The sequence below is a fragment of the Cynara cardunculus genome (assembly GCF_001531365.2).
Source record: "Cynara cardunculus var. scolymus isolate 2C chromosome LG 17, CcrdV1, whole genome shotgun sequence".
NCBI classification, from domain to species: domain Eukaryota; kingdom Viridiplantae; phylum Streptophyta; class Magnoliopsida; order Asterales; family Asteraceae; genus Cynara; species Cynara cardunculus.
In genome coordinates, this window is record NC_037544.1 from 15,220,262 (window position 1) to 15,236,064 (window position 15,803).

Consider the following 15,803-nt stretch of genomic DNA (forward strand, 5'->3'; position numbering starts at 1 on the left):
AGAAATAAAGTCTGATCAATCTTTCCACGAGAGAATTTCTCAGAGATGAGAAATGAGGAAAGGGTATCATACCAGGCACGAGGAGCCTGTTTTAACTCATAAAGAGCTTTATCCAACCTATATACATGGTTTGGATACTTAGGGTCAAGGAACCCTGGAGGTTGTTCAACATAAACTTCCTCTTGAAGTTTCCCATTAAGGAAAGCGCTCTTTACATCCATTTGAAAGACTTTGAAGTCTCTATGGGCAACAAAGGCTAGAAAGAGTCGAATTGCTTCGAGTCTAGCCACTAGTGCGAAGGTCTCGTCATAGTCGATCCCTTCTTCTTGTCTATAACTCTGAGCAACAAGCTGAGCCTTGTTACGGGTTACCACACGATTTTCATCAAACTTATTGTGATAGACCCATTTGGTGCCTATCATTGATTTGTCAGATGGACGTAGGAAAAGGTACCAGACTTTGTTCCTATCAAACTCAATGAGCTCCTCTTGCATGGCAAGGACCCAACTAGGGTCAGAGATAGCATCATTGATTTTCTTGGGTTCAACTAAAGAAAGAAAGTTGACAAAGAGACAGATATTGCCCAGACCATGACGTGTCTTGATACCTGCATCTAGATCACCAATAATTTGATGAATTAGATAGTCTTTCGTCCATTGCTGAGCCGGTAGAGGAATATCATTTGAATAAGCAAGTCCAGGAACAGAAGATGAGGCTTCAGCAGCAATGTTTTTAGCAATAGGGACTATCACCAAAGGAGCCTCAGATTCAGTGACTGAAACAGGTTCAAAACCTAAAGGCGTTTAATTCATAGATTGATCAGTGTTTGAAGTAGAAGGAGGAACACAACTAATGGGCACGACAGCGATCTCTGAAGAATATGCATTATAGTGACTAGCTGTAACTGGAATGATGAGTGGATCATCTTCCGCTTCAGGAGATTTAGTGTTGAGAGGAGCACTGTAGGAAGCTTCAGGTTGTCCATAGTGAGAGAACATCCAATTTTCTAATTCATCCTCATCATTTAAGATGGGTTTTGAATTAGCTGATTGAGATTCGTCAAAGGTGACATGAATAGATTTCTCTATCGTCTGTCTTCATTTGTTGAATACTCTGAAGGCTTTGGATACAGAAGAATATTCAAGAAAGATTCATTCATTAGCTTTGGGATCAAACTTTCCAAGTTGGTCGTGATTGTTGAGAATGTAACAAGTACAACCAATTAGATGAAGAAAACTTATAGAAGGTTTTCTTCCATGAAAAAGTTCATAGGCTGTCTTCTTGAATCTCTTCACGATCAGCGATCGATTTTGAGTGAAACAAGTGGTGTTGACAGCTTTAGCTCAAAATTGAGTAGGGAGATGGGATTCGCTGAGCATTGATCGAGTAGCCTTAATGATTGTTCGATTTCGTCTTTCGGCGACCCTATTCTGCTGAGGAGTTCTCACTGAAGAGAAGTTGTGAGAGATTCTTTTGTCCTCAAAGAAGTTATCCATAGTACTGTTTTTGAATTCAGTGCCATGGTCACTTCTAATAGATCGTACTTTAACATTGTTGAGTACTTCTATTTTCTTGATGAACGAAATGATTTCTTCAGAAGCTTCATCTTTGGATCTGTGAAAGAAAACCCAAGTGTACCTGGCATACTCATCAACAATGACGAGTGTAAACTTCTTTCCAGCTAAGGATTGCACGTTGACTAGACCAAAGAGATCCATATGTAATAGCTGAAGAGGTGCAATCACTGAATAGATTTACTTAGACTTGAAGCTAGCTTTTGTGTGTTTTCCTTTTTCACATGTTGAGCAAAGAGATTCCTTTGCAAAAGAGTATTGAGGAAGACCAGCGACAAGATCATTTATTGACAGCTCGCTGAGTGTCTTGAAGTTGAGATGAGAAAGCCATTTGTGCCATAGCCAGTTAATGTCTGACGAGACTTTAGAGAAGAAACAATTATTCTAAATAAGAGAGGAATTCATATTGATGATATATACATTCTCTAGATGAGAACCGGTTAAAGAAATCTTATCATCTTTGTCAAGAACGTGACATGAATTCTTCGAGAATTTACCTGTATAATCTTTGTCACACAGTTGATTGATGCTAAGAAGATTATGCTTTAGTCCTTCAACATATGCAACACGTTTGAACTTTGTTACACCATTGGTTAATATACCAAAACCTCTAGTATATCCTTTTCTGTTACCACCAAAGGTCATGAAGGTCCTCTTTCTTCCTTGAAAATGAGTTAGCAGGGATTTATCTCCAGTCATATGTCTTGAACATCCGCTATCAAGATACCATATACCTTTGACGTCCTACACAAGGAAACAAATTATTAATGCTATTGGTACCCAACTATTGGGGTCTAGCTTTGTTAGAGGCTTCATCCTCTGGAACTGAAGAATCAGTATTAGTAGATGGCATCACTAAACTTGAAGAGGTTTGAGTGGAGAGTGGAACAACCTCTAACACTACTAAAGTAGTTTTAGTGGAATTCTTCACTGAGCCCGATGAAAAGACTTCAGTGGTAGGAATTACAACGTCTGATGCTGAAGACTTTTCAGTAGGAGTTGTCTTCGTTGAGCCTGAAGAAGAGGCTCTAGCGGTTTTCTTCACTTTGGTTGCTTTTGCAGCCTTAGTGGATGATTTCACCTTGGTTGATTTCTCAGCCTTGGCTACTTTCTTGCCCTTAGCTGGTGAACCAGCCTTGGCGGCAGAAGGATACTTGCTGGAAATATGTGTTTTCTCACCACAATGTTTACACTTTCTAAAGCTTAGGGCAGCTTTAGGGCCAGGAAGTATCAGATTTGAAACGGGACTAGCTCCAAGGATTCCCTTCTCATTGGTTCTCGGAGGAACCTTTGAGGAATTGGATTCCTTAGGTGAAAAGTTCACCTTGAGCCGAGACTTAGATTTCTAAGAGGGTTCAAATTTCCTAGTCCCTGAAGAAGAAGAAGCCTTACAAGTTAAAGGAATAGACCTTGATCTATTAGACTTGTTAGACTTCTTAGGAAGGAGTGCTGTGACAATGGATTTACCTTTGTCTTTGCAACGAGAACTCAAAGAAGTTCCTTCAAGATGACTCTTAGAAAGAAAAGACTGAGAGGAAGAAGTGTTGGCAATAGAAGAGACAAACGTGCCAAATTTAAGCATGGACCTGTTTGTAATGCGTTCTTCCAGATCATAGGAGAATCCTAGACCAGTCGTTATCTTGGCAGATATCTAAGCATTAATGATCTCAGAGGCTTTGATGGAAGCTTTACACCACCCTTCAATCGTAGCTTTCTCAGCCTTAAGTTCAGCGATTGCTCGCTCACGCTCAATGATAGCCTTCTCAAGTTCAACGGTGATGGCTTGGTTTACAATAACCTGATCCTTAAGATTTTCCTCGACAGAGGTCAGCTCCTTGATCTTAGAATGGCAAATCTTCAATTGCTCTTGAAGAACAACGTTAAGCATTTTATGCTTTCGATTTTCCATTGAAGGGCATTGTAAAGGTCAACCGTTAACGTATCCAGTGCAGAAAGACTAAAAGAAGAAGAGGGTTCATTCAGGGAACATACCTAAGTAGTAGAAGAGGTAGATGGCTCAGAGAAAGTAGATGCTTCTGAAGATCTTTCATCTATATCTATGGCCATCAACAGATATAGGTTGTATCCTCTTCATCTGAAGATGATTCATCGAATGACTCAGCCCAGTCATGCTCTTCAGCGACAAGGCCCTTAGCCTTTCGCTAGTTGTTCTTCATCTTCCTGCACTTCTCCTTTAGTTTTAAGTACTTTTCATCTTTATTCCTGAAGGAGGAAGAATCTTTAGAAGATGGAGTCGCAGCTTTCTTCGATCTGCATTCACCTGCGAAATGTCTGAGCCGGTGACAGTTGTAGTAGACAGCTGAAGCTTTGTCTATTCTTTCAGACTTTGGCTTTTCCCTAAGGGACAGCTGAGGAGATCTGCGGGAGTTGCTCTTGGTGGAGAATCTTCTGAAAGACTTAGTCATGAGGGCCAGGGATTCATCAAAATATGCTAAATCAGGTTCTGGAATATCCTCAGAAATAGAAGAGTCTATCTCTATAATAACAACAGGAGGAAGAGAAGAGACAAAAGGAGTAGAAGAAGTTTTAGCTGAAGAAGCTTCGGAGATCAAAGCTAAAGGAGAGCTTTTCATTTCCCTGGAATCTTTTACAATATTCTTCTTCAGTTGACGAGAGTACTCATGGTTAAGCAGAATCCCATATAAAGTAGAGAAAGAAAGAGTGGACATGTCATTTGACATCTTGAGACACATGGAAAAGGTGTCCCAAGACTCAATAAGACATTCCAGAAACTTAGTTAAAGTTTCAAAATTGCATTTCTGCTTTCGATTTGCCATTAAAGGGCATTGTAAAGGTCAACCGTCAATGTATCCAGTGTAAAAAGCCTAGAAGAAGAAGAAGAAGAAGAAGAGGGTTCATTCAGGGAACATACCTGAGTAGTAGAAGAGGTAAATGACTCAGAGGATGTAGATGCTTCTGAAGATCCTTCATCTGTGTCTATGGCCATCAAGAAGATATAGGTTGTATCCTCTTCATCTGAAGATGATTCATCGGATGATTCAGCCCAGTCATGCTCTTCAGCGACAAGGCCCTTAACCTTTCGTTGATTGTTCTTCATCTTCCTGTACTTCTCCTTCAATTTTAAGTACTTTTCATCTTTAGTCCTGAAGAAGGAAGAAGCTTTAGAAGATGGCGTCGCAGCTTTCTTCGATCTGCATTCACCTGCGAAATTTCCGGGCTAGTGACAGTTGTAGCAGATAGCTGAAGCCTTGTCTATTCTTTCAAACTTTGGCTTTTCCCTGAGGGACAGCTGAGGAGATCTGCGGAAGTTGCTCTTGCTGGCGAATCTCCTGAAAGACTTAGTCAGGAGGGCCAGGGATTCATCAAAATCTGCTAAATCAGATTCTGGAATATCCTCTGAGATAGAAGAGTCTATCTCTGTAATAACAACAGGAGGAAGAGAAGAGACAAAAGGGGTAGAAAGAAGTTTTAGCTGAAGAAGCTTTAGAGATCAAAGCTAAAGGAGAGCTTTTCATTTCCCTGGAATCTTTTACAAGATTCCTCGTCAGTTGATGAGATTGCTCATAGTTAAGCAAAATCCCATATAAAGAAGAGAGAGAAAAAGTGGACATGTCATTTGACATCTTGAGACACATGGAAAAGGTGTCCCAAGACTCAGGAAGACATTCCAGAAACTTAGTTAAAGTTTCAGAATTGGAATATTCCTTGACGACAGCCCTAAGATTAATAAGGTGACAATTAAAATGTTGATGTACTTCAGACAGCGTCTCAGACTTTCCACATAGAAAGCTTCCGTACTATCTTACTAAATTGATCTTTCTGGTTTCTTGAACCTGAGTGGTTCCTTCATATTGAACACAAAGTGTGTCCCACATGGATTTAGAAGATTTGAGCTTTATCACGGAGTGATAAATCTCATCAGGAAGAGACATAACTATTATAGACGAGCACACATGTCTATAGCTATCTTCTTCTTGTCTTCATCGCTCCACTGATGAGGGAGCTTTGGAATCTGTCGTTCAGGAATCGTGGCAGTCGTAGCTGTTGCTGGAACAGCCGGAGCAAGAACAAATGGAATATATGGTCCATTTTCTATGTAATGTGGAATTTCAGGATCCACACCTTCAAGAAAGAGGGACATCTGGTTCTTCCAGAGACTAAAGTTGTCACGGACGAACCGCGGAGGTTTGGCAAGAGAGCCATTGTCTTGTGTGTGTTTGTAATTTGTAACGCCAATTGAAAGCAGTAAAGTTATCTAAGGAAAAAGATAAACTAATACAGAAAAAAAGCTAAACAGATTAGAGAAGAGAGAACACTGCTCTGATACCACTTGTTGGTCCCTTGAGGGTCTACAAGATGAGTAAAACAGTTTGTAGAAGGGGGGATGAATACAAACACAATATTTTCAAATTTAAAATGTATATTGATAAAGAAGATCAATACAAATTTTACAAGACTGTTTGCGGAAAGATAAGATAAGAAAACCTATCTAAACAATCTTTGGTTACACATAAATTCTTAGCAAATGAGAAAAGAAATGCTGTAAGAAAAGTTCCTTTACTTAAGCTAGAAAATGCTCAAAGTAAGAATTATGTTTAGAGAGTGAGTTGCGCGCACTCTACATGGAGAWGAAACACTTATATTTATACCCAGTGCATTAAATGTTCATTTAATGCAAAATGGTAGGATTAGAGTGCGTGTCATGCCTTAAGAGGAAGGTTTGTCCTTTGCTATAGCGAATAGTACAAAAAGCACTATTCATGAGCAGACATCCTTACCTAAAGTTGGTGGGCAATAGAGTCAATTAGTCGGCTCCGTACTGTACCAACGTTTAGAACGGTATGGGTTTGTCCTTTGTGTGTATAAGAACAAGACAACAACAATCGTGCTAAGAAAGCTTCCTTTGACTGCTGAATGCTGGAATAACCTGAAGGTCTCTTCAGCATTCGCTAAGGCTTAAGCAGTCTTCACACATATGTAGATAGGCTTGTAATCACTGAGTACCGCTTTAGATCACGTACTCGTCAGTCCGTAATCTTCAGTTTCAATCTTCGACATTAGCTGAAGGTTCTTTGGTGTGAGTGTTGTCTTCTTGAAGTATCGCTGTCTCTGATTGAATTACAATACAAGTTCTTCAGCAATCACTGAACAGGCTCAGTGATGATCGCTGGAACTGAAAAGACAGAAACATTGATACAACGTATAAGTGAAAAGGATTTATAATCAAATCACTGAGAGAGAGGATCAACAGTTTATAAATTATCTTAAAGAAAGAGATAATAAACACTGCTCTGTTACCACTTGTTGGTCCTAGACGGATCTACAAGAGTTTAAAGGTAACAGTTTGTAGGGGGGGGAAGGATGAACACAAACACACAAAATTTCACTTTTAAAATTCTTTATTGATATGAGAAGATCAATATAGAATTTACAGATTGTTTGAGGAAGAAGATAATATACATAACTTATCTAAACATTCTAGAAGCACTAAGATACATAAATGTAAGAGAGAAAAGACTTGTTTAAGAAGATGCTTTAACTTTGCTTGAGAGTAAGCTTAGTCTTGCATTTAGACATAATAGAGTGACTCCGTACATGTGTTTTACTTTGAGAGGTATGAGTTTGTCCTTTGTGTACAGGAGGATAAGACAAAAACTAATATTTTATAACAAGATTCATTTGATCGTTGGCACTGAAATAAATCTCGAGTTTCTTCAGTGTTCGTTGAATCTTGAATTGACTTCACATTTGAATGTAGACATGTTTGTTATCACCAAAAAATTTATTAGATCACTAACTATCTGTCTCTATCTTCAGCTTTATCTTCGACATCGTTGAAGGTCCTTTTGGTGTGATTTTTGTCTTCTTGAAGTATACTTGCCTCATTAGAGAAGTTTATAATACATGTTCAACAATCACTGAATAGGCTCAATGAACACTAAAACTGAATAAAACAGAACTATGTAATTTTCGCTAGGTATAAAAGGATCATCTTCAAATCACTGAGACAATACGAATCAACAATGGTGCTCGGTGATCCAAATGGTGGTCGATAATGAAACCCAGATGGTGCTCCCATTCCTTGCTACTAGATATCGTGACCCAGATGCTGTTGGAGATGAAAGCAGTCGAGGAAGGGGAAGGAAGATGGTTGCCTTAGAAATGGGGATGAAAATTGTAGTTTATTCTTTTTTTTTAATTAATAATCTATGTCATTCGCCGTGTCAACTAATATTATTGATTTGTATACATCATCTTGCCATGATCATAACCAGTTAATGATTAAACAGGTTGCTTTGATACTTAAATGTTTGAAATTTTACATCTTAGATGCAAAAACGAAAGTTTTGAAATTATGTTACCCCAAATACGAATCTAAACAAAGTACATTACCTTTTCATGAAATTTACCCTATTTTAAAATCTGATAATTGAAAATGAAAATCTACGGTGTCAATGACTTTCTAAATAGAGAAAACTTTAATCTAAAAACTGAAATTAAAGGGGATATACTGCACTCATATCACTTGTTAGCACAACTGTATGTTTGGATAAAAAATATAATATACAAAGATTTGGTTGCTCAAGTCAGGCATGGGTTATGATTGCCTGAAAACAAAAAACTCATGACTAACTGCAAACTAGATCCTTTCAAAGCTGCCTTATGGGAAAGGTGAGAGTTACCGTGTCAGATGGTCTCTCTGAGTTATTGATGTTCCATCTAGGGATGGAAACAAGGCGGGTAATGCATCCCTTATTCCCAATCCTGACCCCCGCTTAAGCCCCCCCCTGTCCCCGACCCTGCCCCGACTAATCCGGGGGGAAGGAATCTCCGACTAATCTGGGGGGGAATCTATTTTTAAAATTAAAATTATAATGAATTGTCACTATATTAATTACCAATTTTTAAAATCAATATATATATATATATATATATGGGTTGGTTCAAATGTTAACCAAGATTATTGTGTTAACTTTGTTAACCAATCTTGGCCATTGATTATTACAATAAACGGTTGTGATTAATCATGATAAAAAATTAATTTTTTAAATTTATAATTTCAAAAAACATATGTGAACAAAGGGGGAAAAGGTATTTAGGTAATTTTCTTTTATATGTAACTCCCATATCATTAATTGGGAGTTACAAAATCAAAAAATCTCATTCTTTTTGTTAATGTAAGAACCATACGAACACACACACACACACACACATATAGAGACATATGAACAGCATGTGAACCATATGAACAACTTGTGAACCGTATGAACAATATGTGAATCGTATGAACATCTTCTTATATTCAGGAGCCAACTCTGTTGTATGTACATGAACACGTATGAATCAAGGCATCTAGAATTGTGTGTTTTCATACGTGCTCACATGTCTTCACATGTTCTGTGTGTGTATATGGATTCATATGAACATTTAGTGACTTGAATAGACATGAACACTTATGAATCATGGCATTTAAGGCTGTGTGGTTTCTGATGTCTTCATATGTCTGTATGTGTCTCTATGTATTCATATGAACATCTAATGCACTATGTGTTAACTTCACATGTCTTCACCTGTAACTGATTGAATCTCTCAACAGAGCCAGCTCCTGAATATACAGACCTGTTCAACATGTTAGATGCAGTCACCTTTTTTGCGAGATAAGTGAGAACTGTTGATTAAAACGAATGCAATATCATAATAATCCATTACCAATACAAACGCTTTGATCATTGTCTTCACTTCCGGAACTCGAAGTCCGATGTCATCGTAAACCATTTTAACCTTCTCATTCCCGTTGTTGTTGATCTATTTTCCAATGAGTTTATCCATATTAGCTTAGATGATATCGAAAACTTTACTATCGGAAATCCTTTAACAATCACAAATTCAATAACATTATAGATAGATAAATCAAATTTCAAAAATAATCACAAATTGAAAAACAAGATCAATATTAAATCATCATCAATTATGGAATTTTTATATTTTGTAACTCCTAATTAATGATATGGGAGTTACACAAAATGGTAAAATTACTTAATTACTCTTGTCATTAACATATGAGATGTATGTGAACCTAAAGAAAAGATTGATTTTCATTGGTTGAGCTTGGTTAACAAAGTTAACACAATAATCTTGGTTAACATTTGAACCAAGCTCTCTCTCTCTCTCTCTCTCTCTATATATATATATATATATATATGTCATTTAACAATAAATTTATACATATATACATAGGGGCTTCTTCATGGTGAATGGTGACAATGGATTAGAATGAATGGTGACAATTTTGTAATAAATGAGAATAAGATGCACATGAAACATGGTGAACCAAAGGGTGAACAAGGGTCAAAATATAAAAGTTCATTAACACACCTTTTAAGAAACTATTCAAGTCCCTGAAAATTTTCCTTCTCCGTTCAAGAATCGAACAACTATGTTGTTCATTTATAAACAATAAGCAATATTTATGAACAAATGAACATTTCACTAATGAACACCATGGCTAGAAGATAATATCTCATGTTTTCACTTATGAACAACTTTCCCCGTCACTTATAAACAGTTGTTAAAGTGGATGAAAAAAGTACATTTCACTTATGAACACAAAAACAAATTGCATTAAAAACCTGCCATATGTATAAAAACAAAAATAATCACGACACAACTAAACATCACGAAAAACCATTACACACTTGGGTTTCATCATGAAAAACCATCACTTATCCGCTAACAAAAGAGAATGGTTGCTTTAATTTATGAATTCAAAATATAAAACTTACAATAAAATCAAAACTGCTTAAATATAAGGAGTTGATATGTAACCGATTTAAAAAACTTAAAAAGACCAAAAAACACATAATCATAGAATTAGATGTATCCTTAAACAATGAGAATCCTTGCAATTTGAATGGTTAATTCTAATTTGTATAGTTAACACTAATTATGTGGTTAACAAATGAATGGGCCTCTATATACACATATATTTATTTATATACACACTAGGCGAAGGATCACGTGAGAAGGAAAGTTAAGATGAGAAACATAAAAAGGAATCTAGACCCTTAATCACCTTTAATCACAAACCCATCTATCAATTGCGCTTGATACGGGGATTGATCCGGTGCATCTCGATATATATCATCTCGGTGCAGCTCATCCTAACATCCATCCAATAGTGGAAATCCCTTATTACGTTTCTCAACTTAACATTCCTTCTCATTGGAACACAACCCATACATACTATACACATATATTAATTAAAATAAAAAAAATTAATCAGGGTCAGATCAGGGGCGGGTAATGCCATCCCGACCACGTCCCGACCCTGCTTCCAGTATGAAAATAAATTCCCATCCCCGTCCCATTACCCGTCAAACTGGGGAATCCCCTCCCAGTTAGGGCCGGTGGTACCCGTCCCAGTGGGTAAAATTTCCATCTCTAGTTCCATCAGCTGATATTGTATGTGAGCAACAAAAAGTCTCTAGCACTATTTCTAAATCTTCAGATGTTCCATCAACAGTTGCAGCATCTAACAAAATGATTTCTTTAAAACCATCAGATATTAAGATTTTAAAGTGATATGAGTCCTTCGAGATTAAGCAAAAAGTGCCTACAATTGAATCTTCCAAAGATCCTAATGTTATTATGGAGTATTACATGGGGAAATCTCTTTTGAGAAAGCCTTCTTACAAGCCAACAACAAGACATATTGACTATATTGCTGCCAACTCTTCCAAATCGAAGCGGAATGCTAAAAGGCAAATAAGTCTGCCTAAAAAAATGAACCTCAATATTTCATTGGTCCCCTCCCTCAATGGTGTACCACTAGGGAGGTATTTACTAAAATGATGAAGACAAACTGTGAGTGGTGCACTATTAATCTAGGAAAGTTTTGGATGTAGATAAAAAGGCTAAACTGCCCAAAAATTGCCCAAGTCATCACCATCTGTCAAAATCATCGGTCAAAGCCAAATGACATAAAATTGTGAAACCTCATGATAAACCTGATGGAAATAAATCCACAAGTCCTAATACGCCAAATGCCAAAATTGTTTATGTGTACCTAGGACAAGAGGTGCTAAAACTGTGGGTCTTAAGATCATTTGGCTTCATACTGTTATAAAGAACCGTATAATGAGATAAAGGTGAAGAAAAACCAAATTTGCTAAAGAGAAAAAGTATGTTACTCATTATCCTTGCAAAAAATGGACCCATTTCACATTGGGTGCCTAAACGAAACTAATCTTTACTTGTGTCCATGCCCTATCATAAACAAGAAATCGTATAAGGACAATTGGTATTCCAGACACATGACAAGAAATCTTGATTTGCTGACACTTTAAGGAGAGAGATTGTGCTACTCTAATATTTGGTAACAATCACTCTAGACAAATTAAGGGTCATGGTGTATTGAGAAATGGACTAATATCCTTCTCAAGGGCTGCATATGTTAGATGGTCTTAAACATAACCTGTTGAGTATTAGCCAACTATGTGACAAATGATTTTCGGTTAACTTCAAGAAGAGTGAGTGAATCATTGCAGATTTAAAAGAAAACTCCATCTTATCATCTAACAGAGTTCGAAACATGTATGTCATCAACATGTCTTCTACATCAACTAATGGCACTGTTTGTTTTTATACCAAATCAACAATTGAAGAAAGTTGGTTATGGCATAAGAGGTTATCTCATCTCAATTTTAAAACCTTTGATGCTCTTGATCAAAATATGTAACTTTTAAGCACAATCAACAATCAAGGAGTGATATACAAAATCATATTATTCAGAATATGTGAGAGAAACAAATGAAGATCTGTAAGTATAAGTTTACCGAATCAAAATATCAAATAATAATGAGATGTGTATCAATCAAAGTAAAAAAAATATCAGAAAACAACTTTGATTACAAACGAGTGTATTATCACTGAAAATGATTTTTATTTAAAAGATGTGATAATAACAGTTTGAAGAATAGCTGAAACAGGTATTGGAGTTATGTTCGATGAGAAATTATGCAAATAAAATCTCAAGGAAATACCTGCTCAGAAAATGTACTCATTTCAGAAACAATTCCGAAACCTTTTATTAAATTTTTTTTCCAGAGACTCCCCTGTATATCCAGTTTAATTGTTTTGTTTTAAAAGTTAGAAAATTGCTTATTTGTGTGTGTATATATATATATATACATAGATTTGTAAGTAAAAGTGGTGGTGTGTGTTGCTTTTGGAAAAGGCGGCTATGCACTTGCTATTTATAGCAAGTGCATATGAAAGGAAAGAATTTTTTGGGAAATCTTGGGAGTTAAAATTTGTGAAGATCTCAAGCAATAGAAGTCAATTGCGAAGCAAAGGTGAGTGTAATGGTTTTCTACTCTGAATATTAATCATATGTACATGATTTAATTGCTTATGGAACATGTTTATTATGAACTGCATAATATATTGATCGGATTCATCTTAAACCGGATGAAGACTCACTCGAATTCATCTTAAATCGCTCAAGGGTTATCCGGATTAGAGCTAAACCGCTCAAGGGTTATCCGGATTAAGGCTAAACCGCTCAAGGGTCATCCAGAATTAAGTGAAACCGGCTAAGAGCCATCCGGATTAATATCTAAATCAACCAAGCATCTTTCGAACTCATCTAATTTCCGACTAAGTGTTGTCCGGATTGTATATCCAGCTGATGTTGTCCGGATTACTTATCCAGTTGATGTTGTCCGGATTATTTATCCGGCTGAAGTTGATCGGATTGTGTTAGGATTGAGAAATCAGTATTAATTGTATTCGTCTTGAAAGTTTATAAATAGTCTATTTGTAAAAAGTCAGGGTGTTTGACTTTTCTTATAGGTTTGACTTTGACCTTGTCTTTGTAGTTTGACCATATAAATATGGTTAAGTCTTTGTAATTAGTGTAAGAGAGGAGCTTAATTGTAATAATCCATTCATAATTGAGAAGTTGACCAGAGCTTTTATGAGTTGACTTTTTCTCTCAATATTCATCAAGTGTTCTTGAATGATTATATGAATCTGCCATCATGATTATGAAGATATTGAAGAATTGATCAGATATTGTGGACACACAATTGGTATCAGAGCAGGATGCAAGAAATCAGAATGAAGAAATCGATCAGATAAGTTTTTTTTTTTAATTTTTGAATTTTTTTGTTCTTCGTGTTCTTCGTGTTTTTGATTTTTTTCTTCTGTTTGATCCGATTTTCTCATAAAATCTTGTGTTTTTGTGTTAAAAATATGATCAATATGTTCGAAATTGTGTTGTGAATCTTTAKTGTTCACAAATTTTTGTGTTTTGATCAACTTTTATCAAGATTTTATCGGATTTTTGTGTTTTTAATTTTTTTCGTGTTCTTGATTTTTTTTAAATGTTAGTGTTTTTGATCCAGTTTTGTATAAATTTCTTTTAGTTTTTGTGTTTTTGTTAGTGTTAATCTGTTTTTTAGTTTGAGTTTGTTTTTATTTTTGTTAAACCGCCTAGCCCAAGTTTTTTTTTTAAGCCCATCCGGTTTTGTTCATGTAAAGCCCATCCATCCATTGTTTCATCTAAACCGTGTGAGTATTGAACGGTGTTTGTTCATCAAAGTGTGATCGGAGAAGAGGATCACCGCACAAAGCTTGACAGGTAAATCATTCTACACCGCACACCTCGTGAAGCTTGAACGGAGATAAAAGGTAAACCATATGAAGCTTAAGCGGATAAGAGGTACACCGGAGAAGACTTGACTGGTATTTCAAGCGGTATTCATCTATACCGGTTACTACTTGACCGGATTAGGGTTCTGACTCGTTCAGCAGGTAAGATTTCTTGAACGGATTAAGCTACACCTGTTGATTTCAGGTTAGGTTTTCAATTTTTGAGTGGTCTACAACTAAACCGTTTCTCTTAACCGGAATTGTGATCGGATTTCTTTTTTATTTGACCGGTTTAGGACTTGTGCATCAAACTAGATTGAGCGGACTTCTAATCCGCTTAATTCATTTTACCCAAATTCATTCTTAATCACTCAATACCTTGAACATCTTGATAAGAATCGATTATATTTTGACTGTTTTCTTTAGGATTCTTAATTGTCCGGTTTATACCCTTGTGCTGTATGTGTTTCATATGCTGTTCGATTTAGACTGGTGTTGTGAGGTTTATTGTTGTTACAGGTTTACATGCTTGATTTAGACTGTGTGCAGGTGACAAGTTGATTTCATTTTTTTAGTGAAATAAAAGCAATAGTGGACAGCTCAGTCCTCTGTTCATGACTGTATGTGGTAGACTTGCTTCTGGCTTGATATTCATTTGACTAACAGAGCTGTATTAAGCTTTGTTTGACTTGTGTAAAACCAGCTTTGAGTTAGTGGATAAAACAGCAGGTTTGCTGTTTAACAGGTTCTTAACAGCAGCAACAAGTTGGTGCAAACAGAACAGTAGCAACAAGGAGATCTGTGTTGTATTTCAAGCTACACAGTGTGCAGCAGAATTATAGTTTTGACAGCAAAGAACTGCAGCAGCAACAACATTTGACAGATTCATTGATGTCCGGATTGTAATTTCATTTGTGTTTATGTTAAATCGGATATTACAGTTGTTTGAATAGCAGGTCTGTCTGTGTGTGGATTTGAGTACTGGACCAGAAGCTATCTGAACAGGTCTTCCAGATCAAAAGTGACTGATACAAAGGTGTTGCCCAATTAAGAACTGTGCGAAGTGGATCCTTCCAAGACGAATTCAAGTGGATTTTTGAATTCACTTCAGAGAGCAGATAGAATATTGTTTTTAAAAGTTTCATATATGTATTGTTTGACTTGAATTAGCTTGTTTTGGACTTGACTTGGATCTGTTTGATTTGGACTTAGACTCATTTGTGGATTTGGATAATTTTTTTTTTTGACTGTTTTTGATTTCTTAGATTGTTTGTGTTTAGATTTTCTTTTTGGATCATTGTACATTTGTTTTTTCGTGTGTTTTTCAGTGTTTGTGTTTTTCTGTTCTTTTTGAGCTTAACCGTTCATATTTCTTTTGCTGATTTCACTGCATAGATCCTTAACTGATCAATTTTTCTTGTTTAAATGGCAGATATTCAAATGAAGGAGAATCAAGAGTTGAGAGCTAAGATTGCTGAATTGGAAAAGAACATTGAAAGTTATAAGGAGAAAGAGCAGATGAATGAAGAGATAATTCATAAACCTTGCAATATACAGATTAATAAGATGAAAATCTATATTCAAAATTACCAG